We start from the raw sequence: 19,649 nt of genomic DNA, 5'->3' as shown, positions 1-19,649 counted from the left end.
TGACCACAAACTAAATCACCTTGGAAATCCACAGCCCTCCCACTCCCCCTGCAAAGGTAACCACCATGTAAACTTCTCCAAAGTTAACTTTGGGCTCCTAAAAACAGAGGTGGCTAATTTCATGGCACCCACACAAATGGAGAATCCATGACTGCCGAATCATACACCAATGCACTGTATGAACACGTACACAAATGTATGGATCTCGCCATACCCAATAGAACCAAGACACTCTCCTCCAAAAAAAGCAAGCCAATCTGGTGGTCCCCTGCCATAAACAAACTCTACAACAGAAGGAGGAAAATGATGCAGAATAAGGTGAAGTCCCAAGACTGGAAAAACTCCCTTATCAGCCTCAACAAAAAGATGAGATCCCTCATCAAATCCTCTATAAAGCTAGCTATGAAAACAATTGCAGCAGATAGTAAAGACAACCACAAGGCCTTCTATAGTTATGTAAAGAATCTCCACAGCAATACCCAGATTTGCTCTGAGCATCTGCACAATGGTACCTCCTATACAGAGTCAACAGATCTTGCCAATATACTGGCTGACAGTTTCAGTGCCAACTTTTCGCCTCTCCCCACAAAGGAACAATCACAATACCAGCAGACTGCCAGGCACTCAGTATTATTGCTGCACTGGTTAAAACAGCACTGTCCAAGGCCAAGAATACAGCTTCCATGGGACCTGACAATATCCCTGGCTGTGTTCTACATGAACTACAGAGTGAACTGGCACATCACCTGTGTGCCCTGTTCAGTCACAGCCTCACCTCAGGCTCTGTCCCTACTGAATGGCACACTGATACAGTCATCCCTCTCCACAAAGGAGGAGCAGATACAGACCCTGGGAAATATCACCCCCATTAGTCTGATGAGTTTGATATGCAAAGCTATGGAACACATCATCATGGACCTAATAAACAAGGATATAGGAAATCTCCAAACTCTGGATCCTACACAGTTTGGTTTTGTGAAGGGTAGGATCATGCCTGCTCAACCTGGTTGACTTCTCTGAGACAGTCACCAGAGCTGTGAATGAAGGCAGGTTGGTTTATACAGCCTACCTTGATCTGGCCAAGGCCTTTGATACCATTCCCCACTCTGGAATCATAGAAAAACTCACTAAGCTAGGCATCAACCCCTATGTCACTAGGTGGGTTGCAAACTGGCACACAGATAGAACCCACAGTGTGAAAGTAGCTGACTCCAAGTCAGACTGCCAACCAGTCAGGAGTGGAGTCCCACAGGTTTCGGTCCTGGGTCCTCTCCTGTTTGGCATCTACTTCTCTAAAGTCCAGGCCAACATGAAGAGACTCTGGCTGACAAAGTTCGCACATAATTGCAAGTTAGGAGCTATTATTAACTCCTCAAGTGATGTTGACATCCTACAGAAAGGCCTCACTGAGACCAGCAACTGGTGTCAGAACCCAATGCCAAAAAATGCGTCACCCCCCTTTGGGAAAAAACCCGGTTCCCATGAATTACCACATCGATGGTAGTCCACTGAACACAGAAGGCATTATAAGAGATATGGGAACACAGGTTGACAGCAAACTCTGACCACAGTGGCAATGTGGTGGTCAAAAGAGAAAGTCCTTCTATGTGGCTCATGTCATTACTAAGGGTTTTGTATCCAGGAAGAAAGAGGTCATAGTCTCCCTCTACTCTTCTCTCATTAGGCCAATCATAGAGTACAATGCCCCATTTGGCATGTACCTCACTAGACACCTGCAACAATTGGAGAGGCCAAAAAAGTACATCACAAAGAAGATCCTAGGCCTTAAACACTTGCCTTATATGGACAGACACAAAAATTCCAACTATTCTTTGCCTCATATTGCCTACTTAAAGGCAATACCTGCTTGACTTATAAAGCCATGTCTGACCCAGCTCTGTTAGAAATGCTACATCTAAAGAAATCCCAATCCCTCCACATCACACGCTCCAGAGACCTCAACCTCATTACCACAATCAACAGAACATGCTGGAGGGACAGGTTCATAACCCAGAGACTGCCCGTGCTATGGAATAGACTTCCCATACATGTCAAGCATAGCCCCTCACTGGCCCTCCAAGAGAAATCTTGATAAGTGGATGGGAAATAGAAAATTCACCCCAGGGATCAATCCAGTAGCTCTACACGACAGAGGCACTGGGAACTAAGGTCGGGTGGCACAATGCCAGGGTAATCCTATGGGCTAGGCTTGTAAAGGCTCCAGGGCCATTAGCCTAGTACACACTCATGAACAGGTACAGCAATGCACCCACATTCTTACAATACAATACACAATCTTATGCACCCAGTTATGTTATTTTGTACATGGGTTATTTTGAAAAAATTGTTTCTATACAATACTGACTTTTGGAAAACAAAAGTAATTTGCTATAAGAGATTTATAGATGACCTTTTTTTTTTGTGTGTAAGGGCCAACCATCTGATTTTGTAACATTTCATCTCGGAATTGAATATCAATTTTCATGGATTAACATTTACTATGGCTATGGGTAATACTAAGATACAGTTGAATTTTATTTAGGGAATGACCACTTTATACAGTTTATACCATTTAGAAAACTGACAGCAGTTAATAACTTTTTGTTTGCAGGGAGCATGCATCCCCAACATTTGTTGAATTTACTTCCGTTAGGGGAATTCAAGTTGATTGCTAGGAATACTTCTGAAGACAAATTAAAAAGGCATTTTCTTTTTCAAAGCAGGAATAGGTTGTCACAGATGGGATATAATAGGACCCTATTGGATGATTCAGTACATCAGGTTTTATCTGGTGGAATAAGGGACAATGGGATCAATAAAAAAAACATGCGGGTATGAATTTAAAGCCTAACTGTACTGCCAAGGAATTATTCTTTGTGTCTAAGTATTCATCTTTCTCAAATATAATGAGGAATGTGCTACAAGATTTGTGGCATGTTGTCTGCTTCGATGATACGGTGGGTGAGTTATTCCCAGGGATGATAAGATTTTCCTGTGGGAGACACCTTAACATGAAGGAACTGCTTAATAAACCCCTTTGGAATAACAAGAACCATAGGATAGGCACTTATGCCTGTGGTAGATGCAAAGTGTGCAAGTTTGTTAAAAATGTGTCAGGTACCTTAATTAATGGTAAAAAAATTGAAAATAATAACATATTTTCCTGCAATTCTTGTAAAGTTGTGTACATAATAGGATGTGGATGTAAATCCTGTAAAATGGTACATTGGTCAAACAAAGAGAGGCAGTGAAAGTTAGAATATTAGAACATTTGGGGGACATAAGGAATTACAATTATAATAGTTCAATGGGCGAACATTTTTGCAGGTGTCATGGAGGGAATAATACTACATTCTTTTTCAGTGTACTTGCTAGTCACTTTCACATGAGAGGTGGCGATATAAAGTACAAGTTACTTGGTTTAGAAAGTAAATTAATTTTAAACTATGGTACTTTACATCCCAGAGGATTAAATTAAATTAAATGTTGTTTTATATATATATATATATATATATATATGAGTAGTGCAAGAAGTGGCTGAATTAGTAAGAATCAGATCAAGAATGCCATTTCCTGTAGTAGGTTTATTTACCAAGTGCTGAAGGGGAATTTTGGGCCTATCCTACATTGGATGTTTAGGTGCCCCAGTTTATTAAAGGATCATGGGCAAGTGTGCTTACCCAATGAGTTAACAAAGGTATAAGTAAATTGTTGGAATTACATCTGATGTTCTCCTTTTCATTCTTCCTCACTAATGGGTCTCTGATCCGATCCTCGGATCTGACTCGGTCGCATCCACAAGACTTTGGATCCAAATCTCAAGCTCCTCCCTCTACCCACAATACTCTATTCCATCCCCAACTCCTCAAATGTCATTTGCTGCCTTTGTAACAAGTCAGATTTTCGAAATCACAATCATGAGAGAAAATATTTCACAGTTTTTTTTCTTGTTAAAGCTAGCTGTTTGGACTTTTTTTCTAGTTCTCTTCGTCCCTTCTGTTTTACTTAGTTTATTGCTGACATTAGAAGATTTTCTGATATTATAAGCAAAACAAGAAGCAGGCTGTCCAAAGCTCTCTTCCAAATCACGCTTAATAAAGCCAATAAAACAAACACTGCTGTAGCAACAACAGAATAAAAACTTTCTGAAAAAAAAAATGCTCCACTGTTAAGTGCTTTCGTCATGTCTTTACATCTTCAGAACTGTGAAGGAAGAACTACAACTTGCATTTAAATACTTGAATGAAATCAGCTGTTCCTAACACACCCCTTTATAACCTGGTTCTCGTTTTGTTTGGGATATTTGTATTTTGGAAGATCCAGTTCCAGCGCTCATTTCATCGTTTAGGTTATTATAACATTGGCCTTCTGCCCCTGCTTTCCTTTTGCCTTCTTGGCACTTTCCTTTCTCTTTAATTGTTGGAGTTACATAGCACACCAGCATAGCCAGTCTTACAGAGATCCATTTATAAGTGCCATCACTTACATTGACCTAAATAAATCTGTGGTTTACCGAACATCAGTGTCCATTACTTTTTCTGACTGATAAAACCATCAGAACTAATAGTAATGCATGCAGAAGGTATACAAATATTTAAGAAACTAGAACACAGTATTTTGTTCCCCATACACAGGTTCAAAGAAGATTTCTGCAATACACTAATGGTTTCCACAAAAATAAAAAAAGAAACCTCTTCCACTTTTTCATTTTGTCTCTCTTCTAATTATACCTAAACAGTACTTTAATTCATCAAACAGTAGTTTCTCCTTTCCTCCTGCATCCCCAGTGTGTACTATATTTTATAGCACAGAGAATGACCCTTTTCCCATTTAAATTCCTTCCAGCATCAGCTTCACTGCTCTCGGGAAAACACTGTCCTTGCCCATCATTATTCAAAAAATGAAAACTATCTAGGTTATTAAAAACGAAACCGAAAGTAATAACTGCTTTCATGCATATCCTAGCTCGTGTTATGTTTTGGAGAGACAACCACCCCAAAATCCTAGCTTATTGTACATCACTTTTCCCAAATAGTAATTATAGTTAAAGGATTTCCTGCAGCTATATTGAAGTGCTGAGCCTCTTTATTGAGAATGTCATGCATCAGCTAATTAGCTGTTGCATTGCGACAGGTCACTAATACATACAAATGTCTGCCAGTGTAGGAATTCCTCTCTTATGACCCTTTTGGTTGTGGTATTTTCAATGCACAAAATGGGCCATTGCTTATCGAAATTATTTTTTCTTTACAAATAATCTAGAAATTTATTTTTCTTCCACATTAAGGTGTGTCCTATAAGGCTGATTATATTAACAAGTTAAGATGGTGGTGTACAGCTAACTGTGCTAACTAGCAATCTTATGGGCAGAGAGTGCTCAAGCTTAATGCCAAGAAATGTATAGTTATCCCCTTTGGGAAAAAACATGTACCCATGAATTACCACATAGGTGGCAGTGCACTAAACACCGAATTTGTGATGAGAGACTTAGAGACACAGGTGGCAGTGGTCTCACCTTCGATAACCACATCGCACAACAGTCAGGAAATCCTATGTAGCACACCTCATCACTAAAGGCTTTTCATCCAGAAAAAATAAGGTCATTGTCCTACTGTACTCATTCCTCATTAGACCCATTATACAGTACAATGCCCTGTTTGGTATGTACCTCACAAGACATCTGCAACAGCTGGAAAGGCCACAGAAATACCTCACTAAAAGAATCACAGGCCTAAAGCAGATACCCTATGCTGACAGTCTAAAAAAACTCCAGCCATACTCTTGTGGCATATCGTCTACTCAGAGGCGATCTCTGCTCAACATACAAGGCCATGTCAAACCCTGAGCTGTTGAACATGCTCCACTTAAAGAAATCCCAATCCCTCAGAGCCACACGCTCCAGGGATCTAAACCATGTCATCACAATGAACAAAACATGCTGAAGGAATATGTTCCTGACGCAGAGACTCCCCAGACTCTGGAATAGACTGCCCATAAATGTCAAGCAGAGCGCCTCCTTGGTCCTCTTCAAAAGGAATCTTGATGATTGGATGGGAGATAGGAAATTCACCCCGGGGATCATGTCAGAAGCCCTGCTAGACAGGGGTCCAGGGAAGTAAATATTGTGGGAAGAAATATCCAGGGAATTGTTATGGCTAAGTGGGTTGAATGGTGTCACAGGTTTCTGGTGTATTTAATGATAATTTTAAATCAATGCTTTAAAAAAATGCTTCGGGGATCATGTCAGAAGCCCTGCTAGACAGGGGTCCAGGGAAGTAAATATTGTGGGAAGAAATATCCAGGGAATTGTTATGGCTAAGTGGGTTGAATGGTGTCACAGGTTTCTGGTGTATTTAATGACAATTTTAAATCAATGCTTTAAAAAAATGCTTCGGGGATCATGTCAGAAGCCCTGCTAGACAGGGGTCCAGGGAAGTAAATATTGTGGGAAGAAATATCCAGGGAATTGTTATGGCTAAGTGGGTTGAATGGTGTCACAGGTTTCTGGTGTATTTAATGACAATTTTAAATCAATGCTTTAAAAAAATGCTTTAAAGTTTTTTTATTCAGAATATAATTGATCTACTGAATAATTGTATAATTATTTGATTAATGGAATTGTCTATTTGGATGGTTCACCTGGTATATAAAGAAGTTTGTGTGCATCATATAAACTATCCTAGAAGGCGAAAAGCCGAGGTGCCAGATGCTTGTTTGGTACTATTAAATTTTCAACACCATCTGTGTTTTGTTTGTTTTTTATTTTTACACACTTTTGAACCTATGAAATATAAGAGACCACCTTACAGTCTATGCAACCACTGATGAAGAATTAAGATAAGGCAAAAGCAATTAGGAGGGAGGGGGTCCCCAAAGATGATGATCACATACAGTATGCACAATCTATAACCATGGTAAAATGAGTTAAGGAATAGGAGGAGGCAGTGTGTGTGTGTGTGTAATAAAACAGCTATAGGGAGGGTCATATACAATGTAAAATGGCATACAACAAATGTATGTGGAATGAAAGAAAAGGAAGCAGCAAATACAAGTATTTATGGTGCAAACTGTGATAAGGTGGCACACACAGCAGCCTAAGGAATGCAGGGAAAGGCTACAACAACCAGGTTAATTAGTGGTGAAAAGGCTGCAAGAATGTAAAGGATTAGTAAAGAAAGAAAAATGTGTGACAGATGCCTTATATTTACATCGTACAATGGAGTAAAGTAGATGGAAAGGACACAGCAGGCAGTAGGGATGGACAGCAGAGATTAGCAGTATGATGATTAGAATGGTCTGTACTCCAAGATGTACGAAGATATGTGAAGCTATCAACCACAAAGGAGATGTTATGTTAGCTCTGAATAAAAAAAAATTGGAATTAGGGCAAGTTGTGGTAAAAAAGAAGAAATGAGTTTCATTGCATTACACAGGTACGCTGGAAAGTCACAGTGACAGTCGGCAGAGGCATTAGTTAACTGTGAATAAAAAAGGGAAATACAATGAGTAATAATGAAGAAAAAATAAAGTGAGTTACACTGAATTACATATCTGTGCTGGTAAAAAAAAGCAAGCTATCAATGCCTCGCATGCAAAATAATGAAGAAATCGGGTAATGGTTAAACGGGAAGCAAAGGAACAGTAACTGATAACATCAAAAAAAGTTAAGGTTAGCAGTTGTGAGGGAAATATGGTGGCAAAATTAACATACAGTAATGGCCAGAATACCAGGAAACAAATTTGCAGAAAGGGAAAAAGGACAACACGGGTGTTTGAGTAGATATGGTGGGTAACACAGATAATAATAATAATAAATATGACGGGATGTAACGGAAATTATAAAAATTGGTGCAAGGTTTTATTTCACTTAAAATGAGAGTTAAGATGAGAAGGCTAACTACCTTGGATTGGAGATATGAATGAGGAATTTAGCAAAAAAAAAAATCAAATAAAGCTGCAAGTGCATGAGTTTGCACCAACAAGGTTATTTTTCTTTTTTTATATGCAGGTAGTTTGAATAGCATCAGTGGCGGCTGGTAACTTCAAATCAAAAAGGGGCTGCAGGAGACAGCTGAATGGGTGGGACCAATGGGAAGGGGTGTGGTCAACTAGAAAGGGATGGAGGTATGCTAAAAACCGCAAAAACTGGGACTTTAATTAAATACGCTGCCCTGGTGCCACTGCCAAACCGTCATTATGACAGTCCAGTCAAGACAAAATTAATTGTAGAAGAAAAAAATATTTCAGTGCATTGGCTACATGACAGCTAATCTAGATGGAAACAAAAAGGTTGAGAGGCATGAAAAAATACATTACTGGAATGCCAGTCAAAATCAAAGTATAAAAACACAAGCAGCACTCAACTCAAACCATTTCTCCTTGCACTGCAGTTCTAATCATAATTTACAGCTTTATAAAAGTACCAAGTAACATGCTGAAAGTAGCAATACCCTCCATTTGTAAAAATGTTTCTTATCCAAAAAAGACCTGCTGCCTGACAACAACTATCTAGTAGTTTCATGGGGAAAACATGATCAAGGTAAAAAATGAACAGCAAACAAGAAACAAGCTCAAGATACATTGCTTAAAGGATTACTGCGCAGGTTATGGACCACCCATGATAGACTGGCATTCTGTTTAGTTTACAGGTAAAGCCTGCAAAGACGACTGCAAGTCTCCAACAAATGTAAAGAGCTTCTAAAAATACTGTAATCCTGTCCTTTATTACAAATACTGTCATATGCATTGCAATACCTAAGGCTTATATGCTATCTAGTTTTTTAAATATTCTCTGCATGGCAACATCAAAAAGGCTTTCAATGTTGGTAATTCTTTAACAGTATGCTTATTAACGCTTACTTGCATCTTACAGTCTCAGACAAGCTTACCTGACGGTCATTAAAGCACTGCTACTTAAACACAAAGCAACAGGCACTGCAGCGACATGCATTTTCTGAATAAGAAGCATAAATCAACAGTATAAAAATATGACAGAAAACCAGAACATTCTGCAAAATCAAGGAGAGATGAAAAGACACTGTAGTACTTGAGTCTATCTTGGATAGGGGGGATACTCACTGCATAACTGCTCCTTGCCTTGCTTGGACACATCCAGAGTCAGTATGTGGGGGGAGTGGGGTGAAACAAGTATGTCACAATTTGAAAGTCTCTGGCTGACTGTGATGGCACTGACATTTGTCATACCTCTCAGCCTCAGAGCAAGAAATCTGGACAAAGCCATAAACAGAAGTGGGACAAAGGCCCAAAAATAAGGACAATTTTTAAATAATGCTCTTATAAACTTATAAAGATAATAGAACAGTAGGTCTTGCATTAGTATGAATTTTCTGAAGGGTATAAAATCTAAAACTCAAATGTCTGTCATTATTTTATAATTTCAATCTTTAATAATTTGCCAGAAAACCACAATTTTATGAAAACGGACCAAAAATGTGATACAAAAATATAAAATAGCCACACAATACAGCTGGGAACCTGTCAAAGAAGGGACACTTTTTAATATTAGTACTGTTAACTTGAGCAGCTGAAAAAATAAGAGAATCTACATCCATTTCTGAAATTAAAAGTAATCTATAACTCTGATCATTACAATTATTTATTAATTGTAAACCCTCCACGTTTTCTTCCAAATTTGCCATTTTGCAGAGGCATGAGGGGGAGAGCAACATTTTGAGCCAAAATCAGGGACAGTTGAGAGGTTTGGATATACCTAATTCTATAAAGTGATTTATTTGCTCGTACCTCTCATCCTCTTAACGCAGAAAATCTGGACAAGGCCAAATATATTGGGGGAACATATAAACAGTACTAATAATTGACAGAACAACAGGTCTTGCTTTAGCATGCATTTTTTAAGAGTATGAAGTCTGAAACTCAATGTCTATCATTTAGTGACTTCATTCCTAAATGATTTGCCAGAAAACCACAAATTTTATGAGAAACAAACCAAAAATAAGAAGCAAAAATCTATTCATTCTGCAAAAATCTGGTCAGTAGAGGTATAGTTTGCCAGAAAACCACAAATTTTATGAGAAACAAACCAAAAATAAGACGCAAAAATCTATTCATTCTGCAAAAATCTGGACAGCTGGGGCTGTCTGAGTTTGCCGCCCTTCCCACCTCACAAAATCATGGTCAAATGGGGTCACCCCCCCCTGCAGCTATTACAATGTCTCAATACTTGGTTATTTTGCCCCATTTACCATAAACACTGTAATGTGCATACTGCTTTACTTCTACAATGATTTGGATTTCATTTAAGTTTTATTTTGCATTTTACAGCACAAACACTAATAGACATCTGCTAAACAAAGCAATGCAGTCTCACAAAGAAAATAGACAGCATTAAAACATCTCTGCCCTTGAAACTCACATTCATTGAAACAGCATTGAAACCCACATTCAAAGAAAATACATTTGGCCAGTGGCAGATAAAGATGAACTTTGAGCCATTTTCAAATCATAGGCCCCTTGCACAGGAAACATACATGTGTTCTTTGATACACCTTCCTTCTTATTCTTTTGGCTTTTCCCGGTTAGGGGTCGCCACAGCGGATCACCTGTCCACTCATGATTGGCAGTGGAGTTCTACAGTGTCGAGTTGCCAGCCCGACGCCCAACCTTCCACAGAAGGCACACATACGCACTCACTCATGTCTATGTCTAGGGCCAATTTAGAGAGTGTCCAATCCACCTACAGCATGTCTTTGGGATGTGGGAGGAAACCGAAGCACCCGGAGGAAACCCACGCGATCACAGAGAGGACATGCAGACTCCGCCCAGAAGGTGCCCGAGCAGAGTATCGAACCGGAAATCTTCTTGCTGTGAGGCAACAACAATAACCACTGCACCACCGTGGCCACCCCTTGATTCACCTTCCCGATTGTATTAAATTATATTCCTCGTATAATACAGTACAGCTGTTACAGGGCATTTTAAATTTACTATTTTGTACATTTTTCCAGTAAACAATGAAACAAAATGCATGCACTAATAATGACAAAACTGCCCAGTTCAGAACAGTTCCATCATAAAAGTCTACTCAAACTTCTACAATCCACCAGTGTCCGTAAATATACACAATCTCTGCCGAAATAAAAAAAGTCATCTAAATAATTCCACATTAAAGAGATCTGTAACTAATGAAGAGATTGCTGCTAGCAAACAAATTTAATATATCATTGTTTCATCTACAAATAAAGTGCCTGTTGCCTCTGAATAAATTGCCTATGTGACAATAAGAAAATGATAAGCTAGTAATATTACAATAGGGAATGGATGGCAAACTGATAACAGGTTCATCGTTACTAGGTATCACCACCAAAGAGGACATTCTCAGGACTGCAGCATCCACCCTCTTTAAAAGAACAACACAGTACAGTATCAGCAATACATCTATATACTGTGGGAGTAGAACCTATAGCCTTCTGCATCAAAAGCAAGTACACTACCTGTTGACCTGTTGTTCTATTAACAATACAAGCAGACTCAGCATAAGTAGCATTAAACTTCTCTTCAAGCTCTCAGCTCCTTGTAAAATCCACTCGACACTCAACTGAATCTCTCAACTTTGAAACACAAGAAATCTGGAAAAAGCCAAAATTAATTGGGGGGGGGGGCAAAAGCCAAAAAACTAGGGACACATTTAAAACATTGCTTGTATACTCTTAGAAAGTTGCTAGAATAAAATGCTGCATTACCACCATGCATTTCATTGCCACGTCTTGAACCCAGGACCCTGTGCAATACAGTCAGAGCAACATACCACTATGCCAAATCAGTTGTTTCTTGAAAGACATGTAGACTGAAACTTAAATGGCTATCATTTACTGAATTCAGTTCTCACCATGGCTCTCAACCTCTTAGCACAAAAAACCTGGACAAAGTCAATAATGAGGGAATAGAGCCCCAAAAAATAGGGACAAATTTCAAATATTGATCTTAAAAACAGAAAATTGCTCAAATAAAAGGTTTTGTGTTTTGTTACCATGTACTTTCTGAAGAATATGAAGTCTGAAATTCAAATGCCTGTCATTCAAAATCCAGAAAAATTTCACAAGTGGTGGTGGATAGGAAATTCAAGTTCTTGCTAAAAGGTCCCAAGGTACAGGGTTTGAGTCTATCTAGCCACCAGGTATATTTAACTGGGGAATTTCACACAGACACACACACACACACACACACACACACACACACACACAAATAACAGCATCAGAGTTACAGTTTTGGTTACAGAATAACTGAGAACTGAATCAATAATAATTATAATAATAACAACTAACTGCATGGAGAGTGAGGACTATGCTCAGAGATTTATTCAGAAAAAAGACAAACCAGTTAAGCACCAGAACGGCATGCGACCTGACCTTAACAAATGTTAAAGCACCCCCTGCGAAAGTTGTTAAGGTTGGGTCCCATGGTAGGCAGTAAAATCTGCCTGTACTGACTAGCAAACGACAGGAGTAGAATAAAACATTTGCTTCTGCCTGCTGTCTTGTACAATTATGTACAGTTAAGATGTTCCTAACTTCCTGTAAAAAAAATAAATTTAATAGAGCTGCTAGAATAAACAGGATGTGTTCAACTGCATAGTTTGAAGAATGTGAACTAATGCTGAAACTGAAATGCATGTCATTATTTCTTAGTTTCAACTGACATTTTTTATGAGGAACAGACCAAACATATGAAGCAATAATCTAGAGGTCCTGCAAAAATCTAGACAGTTGAGAGATATGTAGAGAAGTGCAAATGTAACAGACTGTGTTACGTTACCTCTCTGACAGTGCTGGCTAACTGTTTTATGGCTTTGAAATCCAGGAAAACAATCACCAATTTTGTCCCTTTTAACCAGTAGTACATGGAGCAGATTAAGCTCCTTGCACTACAAAGAATTGATCATCACATGATCATAACCCCTTATGTGTTCTTGACAAGGATGTCAAAATTAACCTCTCGAGCTTAACTCAAGAGGTGAATTTCTTGGTATCCATGTCTCGAACATGTAATAAATGGGTTATGATCGGCAACCCAATCATAATCCTCTTTACTTCAGCTATGTGCCACACTTTACTTTTAGTTTACATTATGTTGACTGGTTGGCCCTGCTGGGTAAAGCCCATTTTTAAAAGAAACTTAGAAAAATAAAATTACCTAAAGTACAAAGGCATACCCAAGAAATATTCCATGAAAGTAAAAGGGTAAAGTACAATAATATCACAGAAAAATGCAGCCACAGTTAATGTGTACAATAAATAAATAAATAAACACATTTGCTGTGTGTTACAACTAAGTTTATGAGCTACAAAGGGTGTAAAAGATACTTACTTTTTACATTCATCTAACTGAAGAAATAGTGTAGGTGCAACATAAAAAAGGAGACAACAAATGAGATATTTGATGAAAGATTTTCAAGTTGCATCACAATTCTGACAAGCCAGCATGATTACACGGCGAGATTGGTAGGAATATTTAAAAGCAAGGGGTTATCACAACAGATTTAAATTTTACTAGAAGGGTGTTTCATTCTGTGTGTAAAAATGGAATGGATGCCTTGTCTTTAAAATTTTGCTAGTTATTTGGTGAATTTGTAGTAGTTTTTCTTGGTGTATCTACAGACCCTTTCTGTAAATTGTTGCTTTAAAGTGGAAATTACGGTTAGGCACCGAGTAGAAACAAGAATTACATTGGTCAAAGTGTGTCTTGTGCCTGTGGATAAGTACATTCTCAAGGCTAGCATTGCATATTTTGACAGTACTGGTAGCTCTATATTTTATGCCAAAGATATTTGGATTACAGTTGTTTAACCAGTGAAGAAGTGGTTCTGTTAACTGCTGTGGACTGACAGCTGGATGGATATGTAGCACTACATACATTTGTGGAATCATCCATGTGACAGTTAAATCCTTTCAACTAAAGCCATTCCAAGTGTTACTGATTTTGTTCTTGGTTAACAGAGTATGTACAATGCTTTTGGGAACGGTAGACAAGGGGCTAAGTACAGAGATTGGTCTGTAACTTTCAACTTTTGCTTGCTTGCTTCCTCCCTTAAATAACTATTGCACAATGCTAGCATTAAGAATGTACTTCGCTCAAGACACACATTGGCCAATGCAATCCTTACTTCCAAAACTACTCAGTACCCAAGTGCCTAACCTTTTCTGAGATTACTGTTTATTACTAACATCACTGGTGGGTGATGATAGGACTTTTTTTAATCCTTGTGATCTATCTACAAAGGAAGAACCACATCCTTTAATGTTACACATTTTAACTGTAAACGGAGTAATGGAATAAAACAAAACTACAGTACTTGCTCTGTTAGCAGTAACTTGTTTACTATGGAGTTTTTCCAATTCATTTTACCCTACCCATTCATTTTATGTTTTCGCAAAATGTGCCAGTTTTATACTTGTATTGATCTGAGGCAAAAAAAAAATTGGTTTCCCAGCCTGTTTTTTATTCTGAGGCAAAAAAAAAGTTTGGTTTCCCAGAATTGTTTTTTTATATATATATTTGTGCCTTGCATCTGCTTTTCCTATAACACATGGGATTGTGCATCTCCTAAAACCTAGGATTTCCAGGCAGTGTGCATCTCCTAAAATGTTAGGAGTTTCACTCTGGTTCATTAATTTCCGAGTCATGCTGCTGATCCAAGGGAGAGGAGGAGTCCTTACTGTAACTATCTAGTAGTACATGTATCTAGTACTGATAAAATAATATTGTTAAAAAGCTGGATGGCTTCATCTATAGAGTTTTTGCGAGTTTTTAGACCAGTTTACAGCAGACAGTAAAACACTTGATCCATCTGTAGCTTGTCACAGTTTCTGATTTTGATTGTTTTTGTATTGTGGATTTTGACTTATTTTTTTCTAAATGGTGTAGAGGGAGTTGTGATCATGGAGGGCATTAGGGATGTCACGTTGTCTATGACATTGTTTAGATGTTTTGTTAGAATCTAGTCTAATGCACTACATATATCTGTTGTGGGATCTGTTTGTGGTGGAGATATTATGAGATGGGAAAAACCTAGGGTATAAATTCTGGGTTTTGCTTTGTTGTGTTTGACCAGGAAATGCAGTCATGGTTTTGCTTCGATATGTTTGACCAAGAAATATGTCTCCAAACAGGACTGTCTCTCCTCTCCAGTTTTTACAGAACATGTTTAATGTTTGTGGACACAAATGTGATGCATACATTTATCCAAAATGTAACGTTTTCTTGGTGACAATCAGCGATTCTAGGTTGAAAATGGTGTTAGTGTTAAGGAAAGAGATTTTTTTTTAAACTACAATCAGAAATCTATCAGCTCTTTTACATAAGGGATATTTTTGTAGATGGTAAATTCAGGTATATTGATTACTGTGTTTTGTGCATGTGCTTTTAGCCATGTTTCTGATACTACTAATTTATGAGAGGTATACTGATGACTACAGACTTGAAAAGGGAGATTTTTTTTTTTTTACATGATGTTCTATCATTTAATATTAAGGGGATTTATTTTTATTCCTATGAGACAATTTGGGCTGTTGTGCATCTATTTCATTAGATCATCAGTTTAGTGTGTTGGGGCAGTTTGGACTAAGATGGAACATTGGTTTCTTTCTACATCATTTATACCAGCACATAATAAAAAGTATATTGTAGCTTGGCTTTAGGGTAGTGTATTCCTGAAGACACGGAGATTAGACTTGTTTACTTTTCATTGTAAGTAGGCAGAGGAGTATTTCTGGAAGACTGCATGCACCCCAATTGTGCCACAAGTCAACAAGCCAGGTGGTCTAGGTGTATTATTAAAACTTTCTGTTTTGCTTTACATTCTTGAGCAAATGTGCTGAACCATTGTTATTTTTCAGCTGAAATTCTTATATCTTTAATGAAGTCTTGATAAAAAAAGGTTTGCAAGTATCTTTGCACTTACTACTTTGGAGTAAGTCACTCACACAGACAGTGTTGCCAAGAAGCAATTTTAACTTATGGTCTCACCTGACTTATTAAAAAAGGGCATAGTAGTTCTGTATCACAAGTAATAAAAAACAAGAATTGCATTACTGGTTTAACTTTTTTTTTCATTTTTAAAACATGCAGTATACAACACTGACATGTTTTAGCAGTTTTTCTAGCACTGTGTGACTATGAATATCAAGTAGTAGCAAAAAAAAAAAAACAAAACAAAAAAAAAACTCTTGAAACTTACAATGTTGTGTGCATGTGATATGCAGTTTATCAAGGTTACTGGTTATCCCCTCCACTATATCTCAGCTCTGTAAAATAAATAGATACAATATACACCCCCTGCATATCTTTGGTGTGTGCAATATAAAGTTCATGAACCACCTCAAATCAAACAAACCAAGGAGCAGGTCAAATGTTCCTTTTTGTTTATTTGGTTTTCCTTTTGGAATGCTTAATACGAAGTACTTAACATGGAATTAGCACTTTCATTCCTATTACAAGAACTTCATCAGACTAGAAGACATCCTTGTAAAACAAGCTTACATTTGCTATTGCTAAAAAGGTAGGTGTGGCAGGAAGTATTAATACTTCAGGCCATCATAGATTCTCTTCAAAACTGGAGCAAGAGACAATTCATTCAAGCCAAGTAGAACATCAGAGTTTATAAGGATTTGCCATGACAATTCCCTATAGGGTAAGTAGTTTGCCAATCAACTCCCCTCCCATAATGAAACACCTTTTCCAATACAAAAAGCATATACCTGTGAAATATTCTAGAACTATACAGTATACAGGGCATTGACATGGGCACTGGCACCCCTCCCCGTGTCTTAGATCTGTGCAGTATATAAATGCACCCAAGGCATCTCAAATATTTTAAAACTACAAAGCCACACAGCGCTGCAATCTTGTGACAGCCACCCCAGCAACCTGCTTTACTCAGATAAACTTCAAACAACCAATACAATGTCTAGTATCAAGAATGGAGTTACATATAATGGGAAATATGTAGAGGGTGATGTACTGGAACCTTATAACCCGTGCTATGTAAAGCGTATGACATACCACACATCTCACATAAAAGGTTAAACATGCCCATTGTCAACACTGGAGTGTACAGTCTCATTGCACTGCTGTACATACACATGGTCTTAATGATGTGAGGCACACCACACTGAATATCACAGATGGAGAATAACTTCATATTTTCAAAAAAAAAAAGGACAGAAGGAACATATTTGCAACAGTCATAGTTAATGTATCATATGCCATTTATTTCACAGCAACAAAGGCATGCGAATAATATAACCATCTTATTCTCCACCAACCATATACAACTTGTCTCACATCCAAAGCAAAGTCTAGCACAAATCACAACAAAATGTCACAGATGACAAAATGCCCCCACAGTGCCAACCTTCTGTACATGTGCTTCCAGTTGCAAGGTGCAGGAATATGACTTAGTTGCATGTCTGTGTCCAAACAGGGAGGTGGGAAACTCGCATAAATGTACACAGCATGTAAGGAAGACAGCATTAACGGCTGATTAGGTTTATGCATTTAACTTTGAAGCTCTGAACATACAGAGCAGTTATGAATTTTTTCCCCACACCACCCACTTAGCAGTCATAGACCAGTACTGATCCAAAACTACAACATTTGAGGGGGGCATCAGGGCAGGTGTTTGCAATTTGGGGGGCCCTAGACACTTCCAGAGTTTACAATAAGATTTGCAAATCGCAGTCAATCGAGAGTGACAATGTTGACTTGCAGTTTTCCAAGAGGCAATTTTGTGAACCCATATACATCGACTATACTACACTGCATGGGTAGTGTAGTTCGAGTATTTGAGTTCGGAGTTTAGAGTGGAGATCTTGGTTCGTTGAGGAACAAGGAATTAACCCATTTCCTCACTACAGTGTGATCTCGGAGTTGGTATATATAATTTGCAGGGGGTGTGGGGTTCGGGGAGCTTGCCCCCCTGGAAAATAGTAAAAGAGATGTACCACTGACTCTAGAGTGTCACAGTACATGACAATGCATAGCTTGGGTGACTGACATCACTTCCTGCTATGTTGAATACACCGAACTACGGGAGTTGATGTATTTAGTTACAAGTTTCCTACTTGTTCGGTGTTGCAATTTTCAAGATATTGGTTTGATGTTGAGACCCATCGACGAATGTGGTTTCAATAGTAAACCACTTCCAGTCTAAGTATCACCTTGTCACTGCCTCCCCTACTAAGCAACTTGCTGTGGTTCAGGGGCCCCCAGAAACAAGGGACCCCTTGTGACCAAAGGGTTCGCTGGTGCCAAAAGCCAGCTATGGGGAGGGTGCTACATTCCTGTGATGTAGCTCCCTGTTGTGAAAATTTTATCAAACCTTCCATTTGCCTGTAGTGGAGGGTGTTCAGTTGGATTTTACAGGTTCCAGGGAGCCAGTCAAAATTAACAAAAAAGAAAACTTTGTAGACTCAAACACATTCTTTCCACCTAAACAAACAAAACATAAGGACTCAATAGAAAAAGAACTAAATGCCCAGTGGGATCTAACCACTAGGGAATGCAACAATGATAAGGAGCAAAAATCTTTAAGTGGGGCCCGTTTATTTATTTATTTTTTATGTTGTGCATTAATGTTTAATATTTTGCAAATAAGACAGCACACACCCACTGTTATCCATCAATGCAGAGCACACACCCAGTGCTATCCATCAATGCAGATAACGAATGGTTGCCCCTTGTCTTTTCATATTTAATTACTAGTCCATATCCATAACTCGGCTGCTTGATGGGGAGGAGACTGCAGGAGAAAACTGAAAACAACCGGACAAACAAAGGCAACAGAACAGACCTGTGTAGCACTGACTGAAAAACGTGAACACTGGGGACTTCTTAATGAAACCGTGTTTAAAAGGTAATGCAATAAACAAGCACCCACCGATTCTGACAGCTTTCGGTAAGCTTCAGTAAGAGCGGCGTGCAGCCGGTGTGCCTGATAGCTGGAGATACAGACTCCATAACGGACCTTTGCTCATCCAGGTCAATGTTGCTTAGTAACGAAATATAAATTAAAACAGTAAGAACTGAAACCATAAATGACTGACCAACGCCGGTAATGTTTCAATAGCAATGCAAAGCAGTACCGGTAAAAAGTGCAGTCTATTTTTTTCTTGTCTTTTACCTGTTACAAAAGCACACCAGCAGTTGGAGGGTCCGATCCAGCACCAACTCCACTCGCAATCCGTTCCTGTCGCTACATAAATCCAATATTGACTAATAAAGGGAGGGGGCTTCCCAGCTGCACCGTTTCAGCTGCGAGCTGCCCCCAGACCTGCGCATCCTGCCGGCTGCAGCAGAAATAAAGAACTGCACCCAAAACCAGGCTCGCCCGCTCTGCTACCCCCTCCTCCTCCTCGCGCAGGGGGCGGTGCACGTCACGAAGCCTGTTGCCCTTCCTGAAAACGAGGGCACGACGGCAGACAGTGTTTGGCAGAATGTCCAGATTTTTTACTCATATTTTTGTATGTGTCCGTCATAAAATTTGTGATTTTCTGGCAAATCATTGACGATTGAAATCACTTAAATTACGACAGACATTTGACATTCAGATTTTATGTCCTGTAAAAGCTACACTGTCTCAAAGTATGGTGATTTCAGTAAGCGGTCTTTGCGTT

General features: G+C 38.7%; 1 protein-coding gene across 1 annotated transcript in view; it reads right to left on the bottom strand.

The window, feature by feature from the left end:
* Window positions 1–19,363, bottom strand: part of TMEM169 (transmembrane protein 169) — a 251,171-nt gene extending 231,808 nt beyond the window's left edge. Inside the window, exon 1 of the mRNA XM_044078242.1 lies at window positions 19,157–19,363. The gene's annotated coding sequence lies outside the window, so the exon portion shown is untranslated. The remainder of the gene's footprint in view (window positions 1–19,156) is intronic.
* Between the last annotated feature and the right edge of the window lie 286 nt (window positions 19,364–19,649).

The sequence above is a fragment of the Protopterus annectens genome, chromosome 7.part0 (genome assembly GCF_019279795.1).
Source record: "Protopterus annectens isolate FY-2018-M chromosome 7.part0, PAN1.0, whole genome shotgun sequence".
In the NCBI taxonomy this organism is placed as follows: Eukaryota; Metazoa; Chordata; order Ceratodontiformes; family Protopteridae; genus Protopterus; species Protopterus annectens.
Note: the sequence above shows the minus strand (reverse complement) of the source record. Positions and strands in the feature narration are given on the sequence as shown.